This window comes from Tyto alba, unplaced genomic scaffold, assembly GCF_018691265.1.
Source record: "Tyto alba isolate M040663 unplaced genomic scaffold, T.alba_DEE_v4.0 Super-Scaffold_14, whole genome shotgun sequence".
Classification (NCBI taxonomy): Eukaryota; Metazoa; Chordata; class Aves; order Strigiformes; family Tytonidae; genus Tyto; species Tyto alba.
In genome coordinates, this window is record NW_024881276.1 from 8,981,190 (window position 1) to 9,006,643 (window position 25,454).

The 25,454-nt window shown below is 40.5% G+C and overlaps 1 protein-coding gene across 2 annotated transcripts in view; it reads right to left on the reverse strand.

Annotated features, from left to right (window-relative positions):
* MID1 (midline 1) overlaps positions 1-25,454 on the reverse strand; it is a 260,084-nt gene that overhangs the window by 151,186 nt on the left and 83,444 nt on the right. The window contains exon 1 of one of the 2 annotated variants that reach the window (XM_032986938.2): positions 1,452-1,548. The exons of the other annotated variant lie outside the window; for it this stretch is intronic. The gene's annotated coding sequence lies outside the window, so the exon portion shown is untranslated. Of the gene's footprint in view, positions 1-1,451; positions 1,549-25,454 lie in introns of those variants that run through there. 2 annotated transcript variants of the gene reach the window in all.

Genomic DNA, 25,454 nt, shown 5'->3' on the forward strand with positions numbered 1-25,454 from the left:
TTTCTCTACCTTGCTCTTTTAACCCACCACCTATGAATCTTCATTACCCAGGAAGCCTCATTCTTTAGGTAGAAATATTTCAGGAGAGTAAAGCACATGTTTCACAGAGCGTTTTGCTTTTTATTATTGCCACCCTGTAACGTTTCTGCTTCTTTCTCATTCCTCGTTGGCAAACCCCTGGGCTAAAGTACCCTTCTTGTGGTGATAATGATTTCTGATGACTACGTGCATCCAACTGACCAACCTGAGTGTATAAAATGCCCTTCATTTTGCTTGGCAAGGACAAGAATTCCCCTCTTCCTTTAAAGAGCTATAAAAGTATTTTTTTGGCTAGCCAGAAAAAGAAATACCTTTCTTCCTCCCATCACCTATATTCTCTCTTTCTTCAGCCTTCCCCACCTCCTGTAACTTAGAGGAAACTGGTGCAAGGAAGCTGAGGTTTCCCACCATGGTTTCAGAAAGTGAGTGGAAAACAAATGCTCCATTTGCACTACAGGTGCAAAATCCTCACACATGCATTCCCTGGACATGCACTATAAAAGTCCCACTGAGAGCTGAATGAATAACACCCACGCAGAAAAGAACCCAGAAAACTTCCCTCATTTCCTCTTATTTACTCATTGCCTACCTAGAAAATAACATATTAAGTGCAAGTTTCGGAAGTGGACTAGCAAGGCTTTTTTAAACTGGGAGGGATCTCTGATTCAGTCTTGAGATACAGCCCAGCCAGTTTTCCCTGCTCCCACAAGGCTCTTCTAACCGTATGTTGTTGTAAAACTACAAACAACGAGAATCAAAAACATTTTGCCACTGTGCCTTTTAACTGCGAGAACGAGAATAAAAGCTCCTTTTGTCTCCTCAGGTGAATAGAGGTCTTAAAAAAACCCCTCATTTGAATAATCTTAGGAAAAAAAAATCCCTAGAAAACCCATCTTAAAGTACTTTTGTGAAGCTGTAAAACAGCTTGAAACTACTACGTTTTAAAACAATCAGAAGATTAAAGCACTGGCAGGCAAGGCACTCATGCAGAGCTGTTTCATAAATTATCCCTGGGTTGAATTATTGGCATATTTAGGCATATAACACCGCAAGTTCTTTCCTTTCGCATGTCACAAACAGGACTGCGAGACAGCCTACACAATGCATTTAAACCATGGCAAACTGGAACTGATTTACATCCCTCGCAAACTGCTTTCATGCCCCATACAAACCCGAAAGGCACAATGACCTGTGTGGCATCGCTACCTACCGGGAGGATTAAGCAAAAACCCTCAAGTCGGTTATTTTATTTTTTTTTTTCTTTTTTTTTTTTTTTTCACCCTACAAACTTACTTTTGACAAGGCTAAGAAACAAGAGGGGAAAAAAAGCCAAAAAAAAAAAAAAAAAAAAGGCTGCGCAGAGGTTGGTACCGGTACAAGCGGGGGCCGCCCGGCGGGCAGCAGCTCCTTACCTGCCTCATGGTGAGATTCCCATCATCCATCCAGCCAGCGAGGGGCTGCTCACACCGCGCTGCTGTCGGCAGGGCAGAAATCCATCAAGTTTCCCACCGTAAAGCAAGTTTCTACACCCACCCCCCCACCACCACCTCCCTGATATTATTCCCCCTCCCCTTTTTATCCTTTGCTGGGGGGGACTCTTAAGACAATGTCAAGTTTCCCAACCTTCCTTCCCCAGCCTATTAAAAGTCGGGAGCGGGGAGGCAACTGTCTGCCTGGCTCTTATTTCAAACCGCAGCCCAGGGATGGAGTAGTTGGCTGAATTAGGCCATGAAATAGCCTCGCCAATCAGGAGGAAGGGGCGGGAGGCAGAGCACATAAAGGCTGCCTACATGAGGATTAGGAAAGCTTTCAAGGATTTAAAAGACTGAAAGCAGCTGGAAACAGTGTCTAGGGCTACAAAGAGGGAAGTCAATTTGCGGTGTAAGAGATTATTTCCATTCTCATCGGACTGCTCGGGGTCTGCTTAAAGTTTAGTGGGCTCCAAGGGCTTTGGCGAGAAAACGTGAATGTCCAGTTGAAACTACTGAAACATCAGAGTGACGCAGAAACACTTAACAGCCACCCGGTAAAGTGGCAATATCCCGTACAAGTCGGAGCCACATGCACTCCAGAAGCACTAATTTCCGCACGTCAGATTAAAAAGTAAATTACATAATGACATGAGCAGGAAATAGTAAAATACAGCCTGCCGCCTACATCAACAGCAAGTGTCTGTCTGCCGGAAGGAACGGAGTATGTGTGTGAATCCACAGGCTTTGGAAATGTTTTGTTGCCAAGCTTTATTTGTCTCGGTGGCAAGTGTTTAACCATGCTCAGCATTAGCGTGTTATCTGCTTTCCCTTCTTCAGAGAGGGTGATTTCCTCATTCCTGAAGTTTTAGTTCCTTGTGCAAGGTAACACTGGACCCAAAATGCAACTTTAAAGAAAAAATAATTAAACAATCTTTTAACAACGAGATCAGCTTCTATCTGCTGCCCCTTGGTGGCTCTCATTAAAATAAACAAACAAAGGCAAAAAGAAAAATCCCAAATCTGAAGTGCCATTGCTGTTTGAGTTACACCTTACCAGAGTAAAAAAAAATAAAAATGCAGAGAAATAGAAATCTGCAAAATCATACCATCCACTTTTCTCCAAATTCTTTGCCCCTAACTTAATATCAGTTCAGAAGCCTGTTAGTCTCTCTGTTCCACTCTAAATGGAAATCTTTCTTTTGATCTCAGGGGACAATCGAGTAAATCTGATGTCTGAAGAAAAGTCCCAATGTCATGGATTTGCTTCTTCAAGGGTTTTATCTACCAATGCAAAAAGTAGTTACTATCCAGAAAAGTTCCTGTCAGTACAAGAAATCTTGAATTGAGCTGCAGGGAAAAAAAAAAAAAAATCAAATCACAATTATGCACTGCCAGGATTTTAATTAAGGGCTTCCTAAAATATATTTCCTTTTAACTTATAGCAAGCTCCAGGTCTGGGTATGTCAGAGGAAAGGAAGAAAAGGTCTGAAAAATGTATTCATTTGCTTTCCCATTTAAAGACAATAATGATGTTTCTCATAAGTGCAACCAAGAAAGGAGTTTGTGTAATATTGGTACTGTCCAGCTCAGAAGCAAGGCATGGATGGAGGGGAAACTTGCTTTAAAACCCCACTGCACTTTACCCAGGGCTGACTGTGCTCCTGCCTGGTCCATGTCCTGAGGGGGAAGGATCCCATTATATGCTTTAATGTACAACAGAAAGCAGCTATCTCCAGGGACCAGCACAGCACATTGGGTGAGGGGGAGACCAGCCATTTACACCAGCCAACCTGGAGACAACTTAGTGATCCTCCAGTGACGGTGTAAGTCCTGCACACTTGCTCAACAGCTTGAAGCAGCTGCAACGATGCACAGAGCGAGGTGCATCAAGAGCACTTAGCAGGAATGCTTGTCCTCTGTTCCCCAGACATAGCTCAGTGGACATGTGTCGCTTGAAATGAGGATGTGGTATGCGAAGACCTTTTACAGTGGCTAAATCTAGGAGAAGCCTCTCCAGGATGCATTCAAAGGAAGCATAAAAATGGTTTTCTGAAGTAATTGGAGCCTTAGGGGTAAGCTTCCCTGGTGAAGGTGATTTAACGAAAGGTGCAAAACTTACAAAATTAGAAAGGATTACAAAGGATTCACGCCCAAAACCTTGTATTTGGTTTCAGGGCTTTAAGAAGGGGGATCTGGGGACAGTTTCAGAGTTTCATGTGGCAAGATAGCAAAAGATTCAGTAAGAACTCCGATATTAGAAAGATAAAACAGTTGTAGAACTTTTCTAGCAATGCACACTTTTTTCATATACAACATTCACTCCTTACAGGATGGGATGGGAATTGCATTGTTCTGAAAACTGAGCAGAATGTGGCATTGAAAAATTAGTTAGTCCTATAGGATGAAAACTCATTTTTAGTGTTAGCAAAAAATTAAAATAATTAAAAAAAAAAATTGTCAGTGACACACATTCAGGGTGATGTGCAAACTATTTTCTTACTGAAATAACTAAAGTGTCATAGACAGCCCCCCTTCTAATTCCGCCATTCACTTTCCACCTTTGAGGAATGTGTCTTGTGATCAACCCCCACAGCAGCACTACTATCACATGGGGGGGGATTCAGAAAACCAGGTTCTGCACTTAACTTCTTAAAGTCTTCTGAGCGGCATGAGAGGAAGAGAGAGGGTCCATATCTGCATTGGTCTTGAAGGTAGTCAGCATCCAAAGACACAATTTTACAGCTAGATGCGAGGAAGAGGAATTGCCACTTGGGATGCAAGAAAAGACAGGTGCTGGTTTTTACACCTTCCTCTGAATGTCCAGTTTCACACCTATAACCCAAGTGTGTGTGTGTGCATGTGAGCAAGTCATATGGTCTTTGGGGAAGCGAAAGAAGATTCTGTCCCTGAAGGAGGGATTTTACAGTCTGTCCAGTGGGAACCTACAGAGGTGAGGGCAGCCGGAGGAGGTGGTGCCGGGTGTCAGTTCAGGCATCACTGGGACCAAAGATCTGTATAAGCGAGACCGAGTCATGGTTGGGAGCCCGATAGTTTTAGGGGATTCTTACAGAATTAATTCAAGTTAAAAGCCAAATGGCCACAAGTACACCAAACCACTGAGAGTTTTACGTTCTGTGAGCACTGGTTATCAGCAGTAATGGTCAGATTCCCCTTATCAAACCTCAGTTTAACCTGTCCTCAGAGTTCTGAGTGACTCCAGCAGGCAAAGAAGTACCAAAGTAGCTCTGACCTTGCTGCTCACTGCAGGTGTCTGCCACACTCCTTATCACACACCAGGCACCTCCCAGGCAAAAAGGGCAGACACGCAAGCCCTCCATCTAGCCTCATGTCTCAAGCACCATGTTGTCCCATTCACTAAAGCAGAGGGAAGGCGGAATAACTTTAGCCAGGCTTCCATCACCAGCAGCATTGACCAGCAAGAACTTCAGTGTGGTCCATGCTGTTCTATTCCAACCTGGCAAAAGTAGTTAGCAGATACTTGTGAGAGGTCAGGGCAGTGGGTTCTAACTCACAGCCCTGTCTCCTATTGCTATTTAAGATAAAGAGGTAATTTTAGCATGTGTCCTGAGCTGGCTTAAGTAGCCAAACATGCAGCAAACCCCACCACCCTATAATACCAGTTACAAACTGTACATTATGTACAAGTATTACATATTTTTACTAAAACATAATAAACTTGGCATTGTGTGTTCCTTGTCAGCACATCAACTGTCATTCTGGAAATGTTCAGCTGAGTTCAGTGGGATGAGGCTAAGTTCAGTGCTCATCAATGCAGTAGACAAGTTTGAAGGTTTTAAGTTGTGGAAAGGCAACAACAACAATCTTGATACCAAAAATTAAGCACCATTTCAAAATCTGAAACTTTTGTTTATTCTGATTTGATAAATAAACCTTCCCTAATTAGCTTCATTCTTTCCAGTAAGTTATTAACACAGGAACAGTTTTGAACTGGTAGACCAGATGCAAAGCAACCTAATGTGGAATTACTCCATCACTGGAGTCTTTCTGGTGTAACACAATTTTATGTAGTTCAGACCAAGCAAGGTCTGCACCAGCTGCAGGGAAGCGCAGAACAGGAAGTGGAGAAAAGGACTTTCTCTCATTAGCTGAATATCATCTGCCATAGAAATCCTCCTGGGCCCAGAGAATTCAATATACGCTAAAGACAGAAGAACCACTCTGTCTGCTTATGGAGCTGTGCCAAACAGAGAGAGACCAGACCCCAGGATCTGATTATATGGTAGGAGCGAAAGAGTTACAGTAGGGAAAAATATGACCCAGCACATAGGTTAGAAAGAAACAAACATAGCTTGAAAATCAACATCTTCAGGTATGAAGTCAATCACAAATAGATTGCCTTTAATTTGCAATATAGACAACTGATAAAAAGAAATACATGGTTTTCTTTTTTTTTGTTTTAAATTAAACAAGCAGCTAAAATATTGCACTTTGAGAGGAAAAGGTAATATTCACACCCAAGCTATTGGTTGAAATTAATTTCTAATGGTTTTTATAGTCCCTCCCTTGGCAGTTTCAAATTGGCACCTGCAGGAAGAGCAGGATGTCCAGAATACAAAATACTATTTAATAACCCCAGATAACACTAGAATATGTAACTCAAGGCAGTACTGGAATGCAAAAATAACCTCCAGAAGAACTGGCACAACATATGAGGTTGCAAGATGAAGACAAATTTCTGAGAAGACAATATAAAAAATGAAAATATTCTGAAAGTGTTAATATGAAAAACTGCTCTCAAGATGTGAAAGTGTCACACAATGATTTAAAAATATATAGTTAATACTTATGAATATAAGATTGTGCAGAGCTGGATCTCACAAAGCAGCACTTAACTGCTTTTATCAACATTGCTGCAGTAAATGCAATGAAGATAAACTAATTACCCTGGCAGAGTGTCTGACTCATGGGTATTTAAATGCACACACATTTTCCTACAGAAGTTTAAAAATAAGACCAGCAATGTCAGACATCCTTACATTTACAAATACACTCTGAAAGCCACAGTGCACAAAGATGTCCTTAAGGCAGATCTTTGGGAAATTCATTGCCTTTCAAGCAAGATGACTCAGCCTTCTGGCAGGGTATCACTAAAACAGGCAGAGATAAAAAAGATCAGAGCATCCTTCCGTCCTCTTGGTGCAGTGGTCCCTAGATGACCATCCGCCCTCACTCGGTTATTTACAGCATCCCTCAAACTGCTCTGATCTCACTTGGGGCCAGCACCAGCTGCAGGCAGGAGAGAAAGGAAGATGTCTTCAGAACAACTTCTTCCTCCATCACTTATGCAACTTAGAGTAATCCACAGCTCAGATGGACAGAAAGGTGGTTAAAAAATGATCCATCTGCACTTGCCTTAATGACAACACTGACTAGACTTTTTGATTACAGCATTTTAATCAAAAGAACAATATCTGCTGGATTTCATTTTACCACATCTGCTATGAGGCAGATACTTGATCTGCTAGGCTGAACAAGACAGTGTACATTCATGTGTAATAAATTAGCAACAAGAAGACTGTGGTAGTCTACTCCAAAATGATATGGAAGTACAGTATGTTAAAAGACTGACAAAGGAGGATGCTATAAGGGTTCAGAGTTTCTAAAACATCTGTTCTGTAGTATATATACATGCAGAATGAAATGGAAATCATAATTAGTTTACTGTTGTTTCTCCATTTTGTTTCCTAGGGTTTTACAGTTAGTTGATACTTCAGTGATAATTATACCTCATTACTCTTAAAAGTAATGGATAACAGTTAAATGACACCATTTTTTTCTTAATATTCCAGTCTTAAGCCTACATGAGAACAAGAAAGAGAAAGTAACAAGTCAAGAATTGCCTTACATTTTTGTAACCCCTATTAGTGTAAAAAAACCCCAGCAACTATTTATTTAATTATGACTCAAGCTAAGCAAATAAAGTCTCAGGCAAATAGCAAAAGTTGTATGATGTACTCATTTTACAGCCAAACATCAAACAGTAGCTGTGAAAACCGATACCATTCTGCTATTCCAGGAGTTATATACAAACATATGATCACACAGATTTAATGAATCTGACCACACTTTCACTGAAACAAGTTAAAACCTAAACTGATAAATTGTCACCTGAAGCAAGCAGGTACCTACTCAAATTCCTATTATCTGTGTGTTAGCTGAGGCCCATCAAACAATGCAAAACCTTCCTTTTAAATGAAACCCTCTAATCACAGGTTTACCAAAAAATTTGTAACATTCTCACAGTTAAGCCGTTCTGTGCTAAAAGGGAGTTTTTCTTCAACCTGCACACAGCAGGTTACACACATTATATGCCATAGAGAAATCTGTACCAGAAGTGAGAAACTCTAAGCACCATCAGGAGTATGCCTTGTCCAGGAAGAATTACAGAGAGACCTACTCCGTGTTGCAAAACTTTCAAAGACAGAAGAAATGCTGGCATTTTAATATCTTTTCAACCCCCCAGCTGAGGCAAGGCATGAGGCAAGGCATTAACATGAATAACTCAAATATTTCTGCACCATTCTTTCTTCTCCACATTTCTTTTCTCAGAAAACATTTGATATTTCAAAGTTCTGCTGTACTTCCCTGGAATGACACTACACAGCTTTGGTCACACTGAGGTAGAAAAGGAGCTCAGGCATCTCTCTACAAACCCCATGAAGCGAACTGCCACACAGGGACAACCAACCAGTATTTCACTGACTTGAAATCAGATATTTCAGCTCAGAGCTGAAGTTGTCTAAAAGTTCAAGTCAGACTAAAATCTTTTGCTTCATTTTTCCAGGCAGAAAAATCTGTCAACAATCTGCGTTTTCTCAAGAAACTTAATTTAATGAGAAAATTACTTTTTGCAGTTGAACCTCCCCAAGAATATTCCTGTAGGGAATTCTCATTTATCTCTTCTCTGCAGTGCCCTTGCTACCCATGCCAGCTGCCTGCCACATGGAGAAAGGGCTTCTGTGAAAGAGGCAACACCTTCGGACAGGAGGTGCAAAGGTTACCTGTCACTGATACAGCAACAGGGTAACATGGAAATTTCATAAAGTGATGTGACTCAGGACTGTATCTTAAACAATAGTAACACAAACTGCAATCTGCAAACTGCTTGTGTGTCTATGGGCAAGGCATTTCATCTCCCGCATTTTAATTCTCAAACTGCGTACTGAAGCCACCTTTATTTTCCTGAGGATAACAAAGGAGAGAATAAATCTATAAATACTAAAACATCTTTAAACATTATTGTAATCAGGGCCACACAGGCTCTTTCATAAGCAGGAATGAAAGACACAAAAAGACTAATCTTTGTATACATGACTACAAGTTTCTGGGCAAAATATATGTAGCCAGAGTGGGAAAGACAATGTAATCAGACAAAACAAGTAGACTACTGAAATTATTTCTAGAAAATTGTGTGTCCGTGTGTGTGTGCGCATTCATGAATGTGTGACAGAAATATATACAAATCCTTCAAGTAAAAATAAATGTATATGCTTAGACTTTCTCCATTAACAAGAAAGAAGTCTTAATGTTGTCATCCCTACAACTGAGCAAAATATTTCCCTATCCTGGATACCAATGGATTGCAATGTTTGTGGTGAGATGAGGTCTGTGGGGAGTGGGCTGGGGAATGACAACAAAAAGCCCAAACCCAAACCTAAAGTCCTTAGGCTCTGCCCAGGAAAACCTCTTTATGCAACTGAGAATTTGCTAACATATGTGACTCATGATTTGACTCATAAGCTTCTGGAGTTCACTGGGGTTACCTTCAAGGTCAGATTACCTATGAAATATCAAATTACTATCCCTTCCCTCTGCTTCAGCGGGGCCCTTGGTACTGAATATGTAATACATTTATGTGGGAAGTTTTACACACACACAAAAATCACGTTCTTCTAATTTCAAATGAGAAAAACAGGCAAAGAATTTAGAAGAAGATCAAAAGAACCTTCTTACCAGAGAATTTTAAATTAAGTAATTCAAGGATGTGGGCAGATATCACAAAGCACTAGTCACAGCAGTAAAATAAGAGACAGTTTCAGAGAGTCTTCCCTATTGCATTAATGCTTTTTCTCACCAGAAGCTTTGCTTAAAATTATTTATGTGTATACCAGCTAAGAAGGGTTCGAAACACTACACTTATAAACAGGCCCATTGGGAGTACTGCCCTGGGAGGACTGGTCTGGTTGGGTCTTACCCTTCTCTATGTGCCAAGTAGCCGGTTTTTAACCTTTAAACTGTTTTCAGATGGTACTTTTATGAGCCACTGTACCTCATTCTTTTTAATTACAGACATATATAGTGTAGGTTTACCAGTTTCCAAAAGAATTTTTACTTTATTTAGCTCACATTTCCAGATGTGTCCCCTCTTCAGGCCTCTCTTTTTCTTAAGTGACACTGGCAATAAAAGACAATGACTGCAAAGATAATGTACTTCTCCAGCTTCCAGGCAAACCAGGTTTACAATCCAATCTGTTGTTTCTCATTTTACAAGGTACTCTTATGAAAAATACTAAAAAAAAAAAAAAAACCAGACTGGTCCATGAAAACTATATTTTTGTAGTTAGTATTAAAATTTTCATGAAGATCCAGTAACTCAGAAAATCTGATTTGGATAAGACTTGGGATATGAAGGACTGCATAGAAATAAAATGCTCACCACTAGGCTTTAATTTTTGCATGTCTTACTTCCACAGTTAATCAATAGTCCACATTAGTTACTTCAATGCTGAAATTCACAGATACTGCAGATATTCATGAGTACATGTGTTTTTTTTTTTTTTACAGGGAGATCCAACCATTCTAACCCCTGCCTGCAACACACTCTCCAACATCAATATTTTGCACCAACAACAGCAAAAAAAATGTATAGAGGTAGCTGCTACTGCACACTACCCCAGCTGTGGAGGTTAAATGCATGCCTTCGAAGCTGTTTCATGTAGATTTTGTTCCCTAGGGCCACACTTTGTCACATACACTCATGCTCTTTCTCTCGTTCCAACATATTCCTTAGCTTGCATTTTGCTGTAATACCCTATGAAACTGCAATGGTATGCAGAGGTCCTAATTCCCATTTCATAGAGGCCTTTTCCACTGCTCTTGGGCACCAAGGTCTTCTATGTCAATGGGACTGGGGAGCAATTTCCTGCTAATCCTGCCAGCTTCAGCCACCAACGCTTTCTGTGCTCTCAGTTTTCCATCTACCATCTGCAACTAAGAGCGAAGGACTTGGTACTACATGGTGCTGCACACCAAAATTAGACATGAAGATGCCTCAGCACATACAGAGGAATTAGGCTGAATTGTGTAGCCATGGTGCCCTGTTACCAGATCACCTGGTAACCATTGATTTTGCTACCCTCCTTCTACACACATACTCAGGAGTGGAAAGATATATACACAGTATATAGCACTTCACACTGAAGTAAGAGAGAAAGAAGAATCATACTGAGGATTTGAAAGGAAGGACTTCTGTGATTTAAATGTGGTTTCCATATAACTTTTCTCAAAGGAACTCTGAATTCACTGGGATCTTCAGATAACTGATAAGCATCTACCTAAGTAGTTTATAAGACTGGGAAAATAAAGTCCACCACAAAAAAAAAAAAAAAAAGGACAAAGCACAGAGTCCTTTGGGAAAAAAGTGATGACACTTCAGCAGGGGAGCCCTGCATGCCATCCCAGTGTCCTTAGCTTTAGGGCTGTGGGTCACAGAAATAACACTGCAGAAAGATTCACCTGCCATACACACAGTTTAGACCTCAGAAGCGTAAATCTCTGACCAGCTGCAGCTTGGAAGATGAAAAGGGAGGGAGAGAGCCTGAAATGCAAAGTCTAAACCAGCAGAAGCTGTGACAGCAGCCAGAAAGATCATTATTGTTACAGCTTTACATGATTCAGAAGCCTGCAAATAAAGTAAATGGCACAACAGTCCTTGTAAATTGATAACTGATTCAAGGGAAGGATCTGTGCTTATTTGTGGGTGCCTTCCTTTGAGATCCCATGTTCAATCCTTTTGGGAAACCTTTCCCTGTATGTTGCTTCTGTTTAGCCACCACAAACTACTCAAGCCTTCGGAGTGCTTAATTGAGGGCAGTTATTATGGGCATGCCGTGCGTGAAGAGTGATGTGTGTCTACCACCTTGCTCCCTCCAGTGACTCCTTGTACCTATTAATCTTTTGCCTTTGATGAATAAAACTGCTATATATAAACAAAGCAGAAGTGCAAGGAGAAAGCAGATAGGAGAATCATGCATTTCAAGAGTTCTTACAAATTTATCTTTCAGTGTACCTCTCTCTAAGAGATAATATCAGCATTTTACAAATATTAGCAGGGCATTTGGTGCACATTTCATTAAGATGTTGCAGTGTCTCAAACAGGTGATAAGGGGTTGCTATGGTTACTATATTATCTTAAGCTAAATACTAAATAGGTTCACAAAATATATATTCTTACTTGTTATGTAAAATATTAGTCACCCATCTGGCATTTGCTTATGCACCCCTTTTATTTTGCCAAGGACTTTCCACTCCTTCGTCTTTCAAATGAAGTGAATTTTGGTACTGTACTGTTTAGAGAAAGGAGAGGTCACTAACCATTCTCCTCCTTCAGAAAAGGGGACAAGTTAGGTAGCTCATTATGTAGCCTGTTTATAGCTAAATCGAAAAATGACTGCTCCACTGTACTGGAATGGTGTGGGCTTTTATTTCAGAGGATTTAATGAGTCATGGAAATGTGTTTACGAGGCAACAAGCCCACAATACACAAAGAACTCAACATTAGCATAGCAATAGACCATATAGCTTTTAATGACCTGAACCCTTCATCTCACATTCAGGAACAGCCCTGAGATTGTCCCATCACCAACATTTGATCCAATGTTTCTTTCAGATGGCTTACTTTTTTTTTTGCCAGTGGACCTGAAGGTGGTATTTAGAAAGTGTATTATCAGGCATGCAAGTTGGGAGAAAAATGTGTCATATCAAACCATGACAGTTTAATAAGATATTACTCATGGACAAATGTTTTCAATGCGCTGCTTACTCAGAAAGGCAGGTTGAAAGGAGTTACTGTAAAGACATCAAATTTGATATTTTTATCCTTGTGTGTTCCCTTCATAATGCAGCTAAAGGAAAGTTTTAACATGCTAACTTCATTTAATTTTATCTTGTTTATTCAGATATCCAGAATGTAAACAATTGTAAAGTTCCCTAACTTTTATCATGATCAAAACACTACTGTTTGGCTGTCTTTGGACCACTGTGACCATTATATATCTGGCACCTTATTTTGAAAATTTTCATTGACATCAGCTGCAGTCACAGGTGCTACTATGAAACATACTTACAATACTAACAGCACAATTTTTACCGAGCTGAATGGGACTAGAATTTCATCTATATGCCACTGATAACCTGATTGTGATAAGGAAAAAAAAAAAATATTCCTTCAAGCTAGGGTAATAACTTGCATGTATTTGAACACCTGTTACTATACTAGTGTTAGTAATCAGTTCAGTTTTGAGTAAGATTAAGCAAGAGCAAATGTGCTTGCAACTTCCAGATCTGCTTTCACAGCTTGTACCCGAACAGATTACTGGGAAATGAATTATTATTTTGCAGTCTGAGGCAGCACATTTTTATAGCAGGACTAAGCAACAGGGTAGGAATTTGTGGAAGATAATATATTGAACAGATATAAGTACTAACTAGGCACTTACCTTATGTATTCTGAAGTGCAGAATGTTGCATATTTCTAGAATCAAAAATGAACATAACATATTGTTCTTGCAAGGTGTTACCATGTTAACAACTAGAGCACCTTCTGTTAAAACTATTAATATGTGGCTTATCACTTCATAAAAGCTTGAAATCACAATGCAACAACAATAACCACATGTGGTACATATGAAGTCAATCTGTAAATACAATAATACGCATTCAGCAAGAAGCATTTTTGTGCTGTAGTTAGCAGAGGTAAAATTGTCATATTTGTTCTACAATCACAATTTTTGTTATCCACAAAATAACCCATCCGTACTCAGTCTGTATTTGGGTTCTTTCCTGAAGTGTGAGAATGTCTTTTGTTGCCTCCTCATTCCTCATCACACACCAACCTAACTTGCAAGGTTTGAAGGTGATGGTGAAGTCAGCCACCAGAAAGCTTAGCAATTTTAAGGAAATATGTTCCCAAACCTACAGCTAACCTTCTGTTTACCGAGATGGATATCATCTATCATAATGATTCTCTCACTGGTTTCAGTATTTGGGTAGTTACGGCACTTACTGAGTAAGTGATGAGTGTAGGAACAAGCATGAAAAAGTGGATGGGGTGATAAGTGATGAGGAAGAGAAAAGTGGGAAAAGAAAGAACTATGTCTTCCATGCAAATATGCCCAACTATATTAAAATATAATAACAAACTTGTGAATACCAAACTCATGAATACACAAAAACTGAAAAAGCTATCAGAAGATCAGAAAGAGATACTGCTTAGGAAAGCAACCCCCAAAACTTTCTCATATACAACCCTTAAGCCCTAAGGAGAAGGACTTGGGTGTATTAGAGGTTGGAAAACTGAAACATGAGCCAGAAATGTGCTCTCACAGCTCAGAAAGCCAACTGTGTCCTGGGCTGCATCAAGAGAAGTGTGGCCAGCAGGTCGAGGGAGGTGATTCTCCCCCTCCACTCCACTCTCATGAGACCCCTCCTGCAGTGCTGTGTCCAGTTCTGGGGCCCCCAACATAAGGAGGACACGGACCTGCTCAAGCAGGTCCAGAGTAGGCCATGAAGATGATGAGGGGCTGGAGCACCTCCCTTATGAGGACAGGCTGAGAGAGTTGGGGTTGTTCAGCCTGGAGAAGAGAAGGTTCCAGCGAGACCGTATAGGGGCCTCCCAGTACTCGAAGGGGGCCTGCAGGAAAATTGGGGAGGGACTCTTTATTAGAAAATGTAGTAATAGGGTGGGGGGTAATGGTTTTAAACAGACAGAGGGCAGATTTAGATTAGATATGAGGAAGAAATTCTTTACTGGGGGGCTGGTGAGATACTGGCACAGAGAAGCTGTGGCTGCCCCCTCCCTGGGAGTGTTCAAGGCCAGGTTGGACGCGGCTTTGAGCAACCTGGTCTGGTGGAATAATGGAAGGTGTCCCTGCCCATGGTGGGGGTTTGGAACCATATGGTCTTTAAGGCCCCTTCCAACCCAAATCATTCTGTGATTCTATGGACTGAGGAGGGGGAGAAAAGTCTGCGGTAGCAAGGAGTTGGTTTATTTTTTGATGGTTATTTATTGACGTAATCAATTCCATTTAACTGACAACAGACAGAACAAGCCGGTGGGGGCAGGCTGACAGGGAAGCCCGAGGTTGAGGACCACCAAAGCCCACCCTGCCCCTCGCCCCGCCCCTCTGACCCTTAGCTCCACCCCCTCCAGCCCTTAGCTCCGCCCCACCCACATGACTGGGCCCAATTTGCAAGTGTGGATGTCAAACGGCTCGGAAGGGAACGGGAACACACAGCGGGCCCCCTTTGAGTCAGGCGTGACACCGGTTTCTTGTAGGAACCGCAAAAACTTTCTATTTGCAAGGAAAAGCTAAAGTTCCGTACTTCCAGTTGCTTCTCAGCTGAGCTTTGGATCCAAACTTGGCAATGCTCTGTCACTTCTTACTGATAATGCCATTTGTAACACTGTAAGATATCTTCCTCTTGCTCCTGAGATGTGACATGAACACTGCTTCTAAACCTTTCTGATGCATAGAGCTGATTTCTACATGCAAAAATGCAGCATCGATTCAAAATGGCAACAATTTTTCTCCTAGTTTGTTAGGAAGTACATTACTGGTGCATAATGGGAGTATGCTGCATTACACTTTATGGCTCAGCACTACTACCACTGAAGTCTCTATGCTGTAATTTCCCTGTATTTACAGTCTTAAAAGCCCACAAGAGTTTGCATACTTGAAATTTGTGACACATTTTCTTCCCAGCATATGCCTAGTCCCTTGGGACAAAACCATTTTTGTTAAGGACCAGCTTTCTGCTTGTGAAAATACAATGAAACCACTGAACTCTGAACATTAAAGTAGAGTGCATTCCACATTAGCCTATAGCAACAGGATATCCTGATAGTCAGCATAAAGGGGGTAAAAACACCAGCGAGTAAACCTCAGGATAACTCAAACCATTCCACTTAAAGTATGAGGATATCAATCCATCTTGTTCATTTTCTTATTCCTTATGTCTTTCCTGCTATAACACATAACTTTTTATTTGCCTTCAGATGAGGAAACCAGCAAACCCAAACACTGAATTTTTGTATCAAACAACTCAGTTCTGAATGTCATGTCCAGACAGGTGAGAAGTGAGTTCAGCACCACAGCGGCTATCTTATGTATAATGACACTGTGAAAACAGTATTACTCTTTTAATTACTACATCCTCTAAGATTCACACAAAAACCAGGTCTCCTCATAATGAACGCAGAATCCCTGTCTTCACTCACAGATTTCTGTTACTCATTTCTTCCTAGATGCGTGAAGAGTAACTACTAGGGAATTTTGGCATTAATCCCACTATTCCTCCCTTTGTGAATAATCAGATTCATACTGTTTGTGAGTGTGAACAGGCTGAGTCCTTGCCTCTGTGCTCAGAAAACATGCAGACCTAGAATTAATATTCAAGCTTGAACTTTTCTTGGCGACAGATTTTATTCATCTTACAAAAAACAAACAAAAGCAATACAACCTAACCTTCAGACTGTGTGAGCTCCTCTCTAAGCTCGTCTATTCATAGTATTTCCTTCCAGGAATTCGTTTATCTTAACTTAGTGAATTCTTCCTATTATTCATGCTTCCTTTATTTTAGAAGTAGTTAATGAAACTACATTTGCCATAATAATTCAGCAGAACATCATCATCTTTGCACAAGATCTCAACACTCGTGAAGAGGGTGAGACAACAAGAGCAGCCTGTACTCCTTATCTGTGCCCAAGAGCAGTGGTGCTGACAAATGACTAGCTAACATCTTGTTCTTCTTTTCAGTCTCATAAAAAAGACCCCTCAAAGGAGAACAAATTTTATTCAGCTGAGATTTTACTATTTCTCTTAATTTCATCAGCCCTGGCATTAACATGATATTGTGGTGATTTAACCTAGGAGTGTGGGAATTACTGAGGGACATGCTTATTTTTCTAACAAAAGTTCAGGCGTGCTATTATTAGGAAACTATGGTATGTCATCAATGTCAAAGGCCAAATAGTTTCTTGAAATGTTTTGGAATCAAGTATATTCTGAATCTGAGGAGTCTCTGTTCTCACTCTGCCATTCACATGCACACATGCTGCAGAAAGACTCCATACCTTGCCAGTACACTCCTGAACGCTCCCAGCATGGTCCTTTCAATAGTGTGCTAAGGTTTGCAGCAGGACAAACATGAATTTCAGAGAGCAGATGAACTTCACCAGCAGGCAGTTCTCAAGGCTGCATCTCCCTCTGTACAAACGCTGGATTTGAGAGCTTGAACACAACCTATTTTAGAGGCCAGTTTCCATCACATAGGGCTCCTTGCATACATAAGAGTATCTGCCAGTTTAGTACCTCTATAATACTCAGCCAAATTACAATTAATCTTTCAATTAAAACTGGAAATAGAATTTTCAATCAAAAACTTTCTTATCTTTGTCATCAGGTTCATTAATAGAAAATCCTAGTGACAGATGCAAGACACTTCACACAAATCAAGACATAAGACAGTGAAAAATCAAGACCAAAACTCTTCTTTCCCAAGGAAAGGGTTAGGTAATACAATTATTTCATTAGAAGCACTGGCCATCTGTTATGCTTTGTAGAAAGACTGGCAAACAATGATAAAAACATCCATGACGTACAACAGAGAAGAGGAAGTTGTAGATTTAGAAAATGTTAATGTTTCTGAAAGATGTTTGATTAGAGTCTGGAATTTATCAGCATTTGCTGGAGCTCAGCCTAGAGGACAAGCATCATCAACACACATTCTCAACACACATTAGCAAACAGTTCCATCTCCATGTGAAAAAACAGTGATTCAGTTCTTTCAATGACAATACTAGATGCAGCATCCTCCACAAAATATGATGCATGCTTTGTTACTTCCCCTTCAAGAAACATTTTATAGCACCTCCCTGATGTGGTAGTAATGGCTTTTTTTTCCTGTGTGGTATAAAGTTAAAGATCTAAAAAGGTCTTCAGAAACAGAAGGACAGGATGCCTTTCCAGCAGAAACATGAGGCTTAAAACTTTTACAGAAAAAATTCGTACAAGAAGAAAGAGGAATGTGATTACACGTCAGAAGAAAACTGAAATAGTTCCTTAATAAAAAAAGACAGTGTTAAGAAGCATGTAGTGCATGTGCAAAACTGAAAGTAAGCCACTGTTTCTATTTTGATTGTGTGGTTGCTTCTCAACAAACATAAATACTTTTTTTAAAAAAAAGGATAGTGGATGTTGCCACCTGCTGCTGTGGCTGCTGGATGTCATCATGGATACTACAATGGGAGAAGAGAGAACGATGCTAAATTGTAAACTGGGATTTCCTGTGAACTTTGATTTGAAGTCAGCCCAACAATAGAAGAAGGAAATACACTTCTTTCTTTAGCCCCTCCATAAGAACAGCTACCCATCAGTACTGTTTTCTTTGCACTGCCCCTCAGTGTATCCTGAATGATTTACTTTTTGTTCTGGTGCTGTTTTACTACAGCATAACTTAATGATAGCAATAGCTTTTGTATTAGAAAAAGGAGGGGGAGAGGGGAAGAATAGACACAGCCTTGATAAATGTGTGTATATATACATATATACAAAGCTCCACTCAAATCAAAGAGTAGATGTCTACTAGCTGATCAGCTGACCATGCATAATGCAGCACTTCCCCAAAATCAGAAATCCCCGTGCTGGGAGAAGCACAGCAGAGGAATAACAGGGGTATATATAATGGGGCAAATTTTCCCACGTGTGCCTCATTCTATACTCTCACAAGCAAAAAAATCTCTCTAAATAAAAATTTGTTTTGTACATGGTTGGTAAAAGGGCTGGAGGCAAGCTCTTCCCCTTGACTTAATTTGAAATTATTAGAATTCAACAATTTTCAGGATGAAGCAGAAAGTTGTCCCAGTAGCAAAGCAATCTGCCTGTTCATGGGCTTGTTTATGAAAGCCCAGAAAGGCGGGTGGTACCTCTGGCACGTCACCACTCCACACCTTGGGGCTCCAAGTTTGTCCCGCGCGGGCCCTGACCATGAGAGGCCCTCACTAAGGAATGATATTCACCAGGCCAGGAACTGCAAAACCCTACATGCGAGGTTGAGAAGACGGTGTAAGTGTTATGATCACCCTTTGGTACATACTACTGCTTTCTGCCGGCTTCTAAATTTCCCATAAATGATTGCACATTTGTCATTTATACATACCTATCTCGAAACAGCTTAAAGTGGCCATAAGATTTTGTTTCCTCACAGACTTTTAGCGATAATTAAACTTAACAGTCTTTAATATCTGTCTCCATTCCAAGGGAACAAGGATACACTGGAGGCCTGTGGGGAAGGGTGTATGATCTCCAAATTAAAAGAGCACATGGAAGTGCTTTTATCCCATTAGCGCAGGCACAGAGGCTGCTGTAACACAGCTGCAGCTGTTGCAGAAGACTGCACAGGCTGAGATGAGCTCACAGTTGGGTCTGAATGGGACGAGGATCCTGCTTTCTTTTTAAGAAAAGATTGTCAAGGGAGAATGACCTGTTATATGTATAGACCCTCCACCTCTGCTCTTCTCAAACCTTCTAGGGGTTTAATGTCAAGCAGCCACTCATAACCACTTTTGGCCCCATCTGTGCCCATAAGTCATTAACTTTTGCACTGTATCCCACATCTCATTATCGCTTTGCATGCCACAACCATCCAATTTTACTCCATGTAACACTTGAGTGAGCAGCTATGACAGTGTAAGAGTCCAGAGCAGAAGTGACAATCACTGACATTCACAGCATGGAAGCAGTACCAGCTCCTGCCACAGGGAACTGTATCCTTGGTCATCTGTCCCGGGGAACATTCAAAGATTGAACGGGTCCTTTTAGTCCATTTTGATACCATAACTGAAATGTTACTTTATGGGATAATGAGGAGTTGCCATTTCTTACAGTTCTGTCACAAGGCTCAAGCTATTTGATCTTTTCTGTGAAGCCTCAGCTCCAGATACCAAGTCATTATGTGAGAACTGAAGATTTATTTTCTTTTTTAAAAGGGATTTAGCCTTTAGACTGCTGCAGAGAGAGAGCTGACAGGCTGACCTGAATATAACCCCACGATTTGAAAGCCAGAGGCTAGAGAAAGAGTGCAAAATTGTCTTTAACATGTTATGATTTTTAAGCTAAAATATTATGATTGTGAAAGAGGTGGAGCCTGGTAGGAGGTTAATGCTTTTTGAAAGCTAGCCATCCTCTGCAGGTAAGAAAAGACCCCCCTTCCTGCTCATGCCAGCCTAGACAGGGAGCTCCTGGAGGGGAAAATGTGTCCTGCTACAGCTGGAAAGGCTGCTGCAAGCTCCCTTCCTCTGTGGAGCGGGAGCAGAGGAGGTTGTGTAAAGCACCCTGACTTTCAGGTTAAATACTTGTTGCTTTAGAGTGCCTTCTGACTCCATGTCATTCATCAGCTTTAGCTCAGGCTTTGCAATCACTCTAAGTGGAAGGGACTGCAGAAATCTTTGTTTCTGAAGACAACCCACGAACTATCTCGTTTCTCACACCTGCTTGTTGTTTGGAAAGGCAGGTGTCAGTAAGACACTAATCACATTGCTTACCTATACATTAACTTTTTTTTTAAAAAAATTTTTAAAAAAATGTTAATTGTACCGTCAACATTACCAGCATTTTAATTAAGACTCTCATTATCTGCCCTCCCGACTTTACCGTGCAGCCGAACACTGGCAAACAGTTCCATGTAATTGCATGGGTGCATACAGTTCTGGGGTTTCTACTTTTCCCTTTTTCACCAGGACTGCACAGACCATAGCAGTCACGCTGGCGGGCTCTAGGCACAGGGAAGGGAAGCAGCCGACTGCCGGGGGCAGGCGAGCGGCAGTGGCCTTGCTGCCGGCTCTGCCAAGAGGCAGTGTGTGCCGGTGGGTGCAGGCTCCTGCTTCTCAGCCCTTTGTGCCCCTTCCCTCAGCAGCTGGGGCAGCCACAAATCCCTTTTCCCGGAGGCCTCGCCTTGGGTCTCCTTTCCAGCTTCTCCCTTTCTCCCAACACTTCCCTGTGTAGGAGCACCCTGACCCTGATACATTTCAAGAGATGACTTTTGCCTGTGACTCTGCTGGCATGTTCTGAAAAGGAAGGCAAATGTTCCTTTAACTCTAGCTAAAACACTATAGTTCAGAAGATTTTGGGCTTCCTATCATACTTCTTGATATTATTTTTTCTTTAGCTTCCACTGCAACATCAGAGTGAAAATCTGCAGATTAACAGGGAGCCTTCCATGAGTTAAGGAGGCAAAATGGGCCCCAGTCACTACACGGTTAAAAACCCTGGGTCCTGCACCAGCAGTATTGATAGCCCTTACCATCACCTAAAAAGGGGAACAGCAGGAAGGATATCTTAACAGATATGTAGATATAAAATAAAGGAGGCAGTTCAACTAGGCAATTACTGTAGAGCTGTTTAAAAAACAATCAGATATAGAGTATAAATGTAGCATATGCATGTGTCTATGGATGCCTGTAGGTATATGTCTTATCATTATGAACATTACTTAAGGGCACCTCCCATAATCCTTCTTACTATAAAGCAGAGAATAATCAGCAAGAAAACCTGTGATTACATCCAAATTATTCCACCCAAACTACAAAAGCAGCAAGTTGCTGGTACTGCCCAAGACCAAGTCCTACCACTTCAAATGCAGTAGCAGACAGATATAGATGTTGCTGCTCATTTTTATAGTGAAAATATTGATCATATCATTCCAGAAACATTCTATTAAATATCTTAACAAAGTAAACAATTAAGGAAGTATCATCAGATAAATCCAATCCTGATGTCAGTAATATGAATTCAGACTGTTCCAAGCAGTGAGAACTATGAGGTCACCACAAGAGTGCTTACTCACAGAGCAATTTAGAAGGGAAATTACAGGCACATGCAACTCCCACTTTGCATCAGAAATGGATAATGAGAAGCCACAAATCCTAAAAATTGTTCAGTTGGTGGTATCGGGAACACCAGGCTAAATACATTGTACCCAGTCACTAACTGACTCTTTGCCCTTTGAAATTTAACACTGGGCTCGAGTGGTTTACTGACTGTTTCATCATCCCAGCTACCACAAATCTTGCAATGAGCTTTACAGAGGAATCTGCTGGCTCAGCATTCGCCATATGATTAGGGTCTGTATGGCAGGTCTTCACTGCACTATGGAACTTGAAACACATAGCCTGCTGTCAAAGCTACTGGGGACTTGAATTAGGGTAGCACAGTGAGGATTTACTCAAGTCATGGCAAGAAGCTACATAGGAGCAGCTGCATATCTCGGAAGCACTCACTAGTCTGTGCTTTGCTCAAGGTAAATGTGACAATATTGCTTCTGAATTTAAGCTCCCACATGACTTGTCAGCTCAGGTGCTGTGCTGCAACGCATATCCCCGAGTCTTGAGTAAGCAGACAGAGACAGCTCAGATGTCTCTGCTCTAACAGTGCAGGTTGCCCTAAAGAAGCTACTGGAAAACTCTGCCTACCTTGCTTAGCTGCTTAGGAGTGTCTTTTCTCCAAACAACTGCGCATATCCTATTACATAGCTGTGCATGTGATGTCAACATGACTAGACTAAAGCTTCTGACACTGTAGGGTTGAGACTGAGAAGGCATTTTGTTTTTCAGGCCTAACACCCAGGTCTTGATGGATGCTCAGAAGACAAGTCCAAGAGAAAATAAAAAGTCAGTAGTTTTAAGATAGTGGGTTAAAAATTCTAAAGTTAAAAGTTCAGTAGCATCTTTTGTGGGTGTAATAGGCAGAGGGAGGAGGAGAAAGGAGAAAACAGTAACATCAATATTTCTGCCGTCTATTGGTTTTCTTAATAAATCAAGCTCTGCTTTTTGAAATACTGTGTGATCTTCTACTAAGCATCTAATGTCTTCTCAGCCTTGCTACATGCTCCCTGTGCTAGTAGTATCTATTTCGTTGTAAGATGCATTGAGCCATAACAAGTATAAAAGGGTCTATACAAACCCCAATTCTATTCTCTCATATCCTAGTTAACTTTCAGAACCAAATACTGTCCTTGGATGCACACGTGCAGCTTTGGCTGTAGCCTTTGGGAGTTTTCTGCATGTATCTGCAGGGATAACATGGGCCTTGATGCTTTCAAACTGCTCAAATATTTGGGGGTGCGAAGAGTACTTCAGCCTTGGAGTAATCTTTACAAAATGCTTGCATCATACTGTATCCATTTGAAACCCCTAAATGTTCATATCCATAGCAGCTATGTAACCAGACAGGACCTGTAAAAGTCACCTGCTGTGGAAAAGAAATTTCCCAGGACAAAAAGGTCTTAAAATATTTTATTGCAGAAATATACTTTTCAGGCCTTAAAACAGATTAAATATATGAGAATTCCTAGAAGTCTATATTGTTCCCCTCAGGGGTGCCAGACTTTATTTACAAAGCTTATATATTGCTATTGCAAGGAGTTTTCATGGATGAAAAGTGCTCAGGGCATTATGATGGATAGGCGGATGGCAGTGAATGGAAAAAAAAAAAACACATAGAAGCTCCACCTGGCTGAATGACATTAAGATTTCCCCAGGGGAGTCATATTAGGATGCAAGGTTTTTCTCTACTGTTTGCTCTAACAATGACATACATACATACATACATACATACATACATAAATGAATTCACCCACAGCACTCAATAATTTATTTGCTTCATCCTGGCCATGAATGTGCTAGAATAATAAACCACTACTAGTTCCTACTAGTGATTCTACACTATTGTAGCTTTGAAATAAGATAGCTTAATCTTTGGTTCCCTGAAACACCAAAAGCAATGAACACATATAGCCCTGCTTTAACTCATAGTTTCTATTGTACCTATTTCCTGGTATTAAAAGCGGGGTGACTGAATGCTGGTTTTTAACAACTACAGTCTTGAGGGCAGAAGTAACTCTAGCAGAACAAGGGCATCTACATGCTAATGGCAAATACCCACATGTGTGTAAATAATTAATTGTTTTCTTGTTAACAAGTCCAGGTTTTTCATTCTTTAGTTAGTGACCTCAAGGGTCAGTTTTTCTATGAGAAACAGAAACATTTAGGATTCTATCTTCCTAGCCCATAACTAATTTATAGGCTCTCATGGTGTCAGGTGCAAAGATTCAAGATTCAATTTGTCACCCCAGGCAATTCCCACTTTAAAAGACAGTGAAGGTATTCTGCAGAAATAAATGAAGGGAAACACTAATGATGTAAAACCAACAGTAGTATCCCCTATGGAGGTCATATCTTTCAAATTCATAGAGACACATCAAGATATAGAATGTCTTTTGTACTGATCTGGAAAGACCATAAAGCCCTCTAATGATCTCCTACAGAAAAAAAGTAGAGAGAATTAACACCACATTTTTCACTCTGAACAGTATTGACTACAGCTGGTTGTTTTTTCTTAGCCTGCTTTTTCTCAACAATTTTTTTCTGTTTTTTGGTTTGGTTTTTTTTTTTTTTTTTTTTTTAACTTTTACCTTTCTCAATTTGATCTAACATTTCCCAAGCCTACAGTTTTATAGAAAGATGACAGCACAGAAACGGCATAACAGAAAGAGTCAGACACCTAACCAAAACAAAATTAAAACATAGGCATTTTTGTCCCATTTTCCACTGTTTCCAGCTAGATCATTGGTCACATAAATACTTACTTTCTGTGTATGATCAGCCCAATGGCTGCATTGATGATGACTACAATAGTGTTCAAATAGCCATGTCCTCTTTTCAGTAGATTCCCACCTGCTCCCCCAGTATCTCTCCCTGGAACTGATTCCAGGAGAATTTCTTCTCACATGGGAGGGGGGATCATCTGTGAAAGATGTCCTGTGTTCTGATCCTGAACACTAGAGACTGTCTTGGCTCAGAAATACCAGAATTGTGACCAAAACACTGAACCTCTGTCTTTGTTTACCTTTCTGTAAAATGGCAACACTTTGTACAGATTTCCTTATACCGAAAAACACTGTGTAAATACAAGTTAATTATAGTGTTATTACTTGAATACTTCTGTAAGGATGACTGATTACAGGGATACATCAACACAATGAATTCTGTGTATGACACAGGATATTTTTAGATCTTTTGCCCTATGAAAATACATTGTAAGCACTTAAACAGAAAATCATAGTTCTGTAGAAAATAATTGTTCACTCTTAAGACTTGCAAACTAAACATCTTAAGAAAATGCTGCTCATACCACTTCACCACATTTTAATATTTTGCTTTCCTTCTTGAATTCTTCACTATGAGGGTGGTGAGGCACTGGCACAGGTTGCCTATGGAAGCTGTGGCTGCCCCCTCCCTCGAAGTGTTCAAATGGAAGGTGTCCCTGCTCATGACAGGGGGGTTGGAATTAGATGAACTTTAAGGTCCCTTCCAACCCCAACCATTCTATGCCTCTATGAGTTCATGAATTCAGTATTTAATCTAAGAACACAAAATACTTAGAAAAAGAATGTTCTAGAACCACTGAAAATAGGTGCTGCAATTAGATATTTCCAGAGAAAAACAGGTTATATGTTAGTAAACACTTTTTGCTGTTAACTGTTAATTTCAACTGATTAAATATTTTGCACGTTTCTCCTATTTAAGCCTTTTGCACTCTATTTGTATAGGCATGGTATTTTATGTTC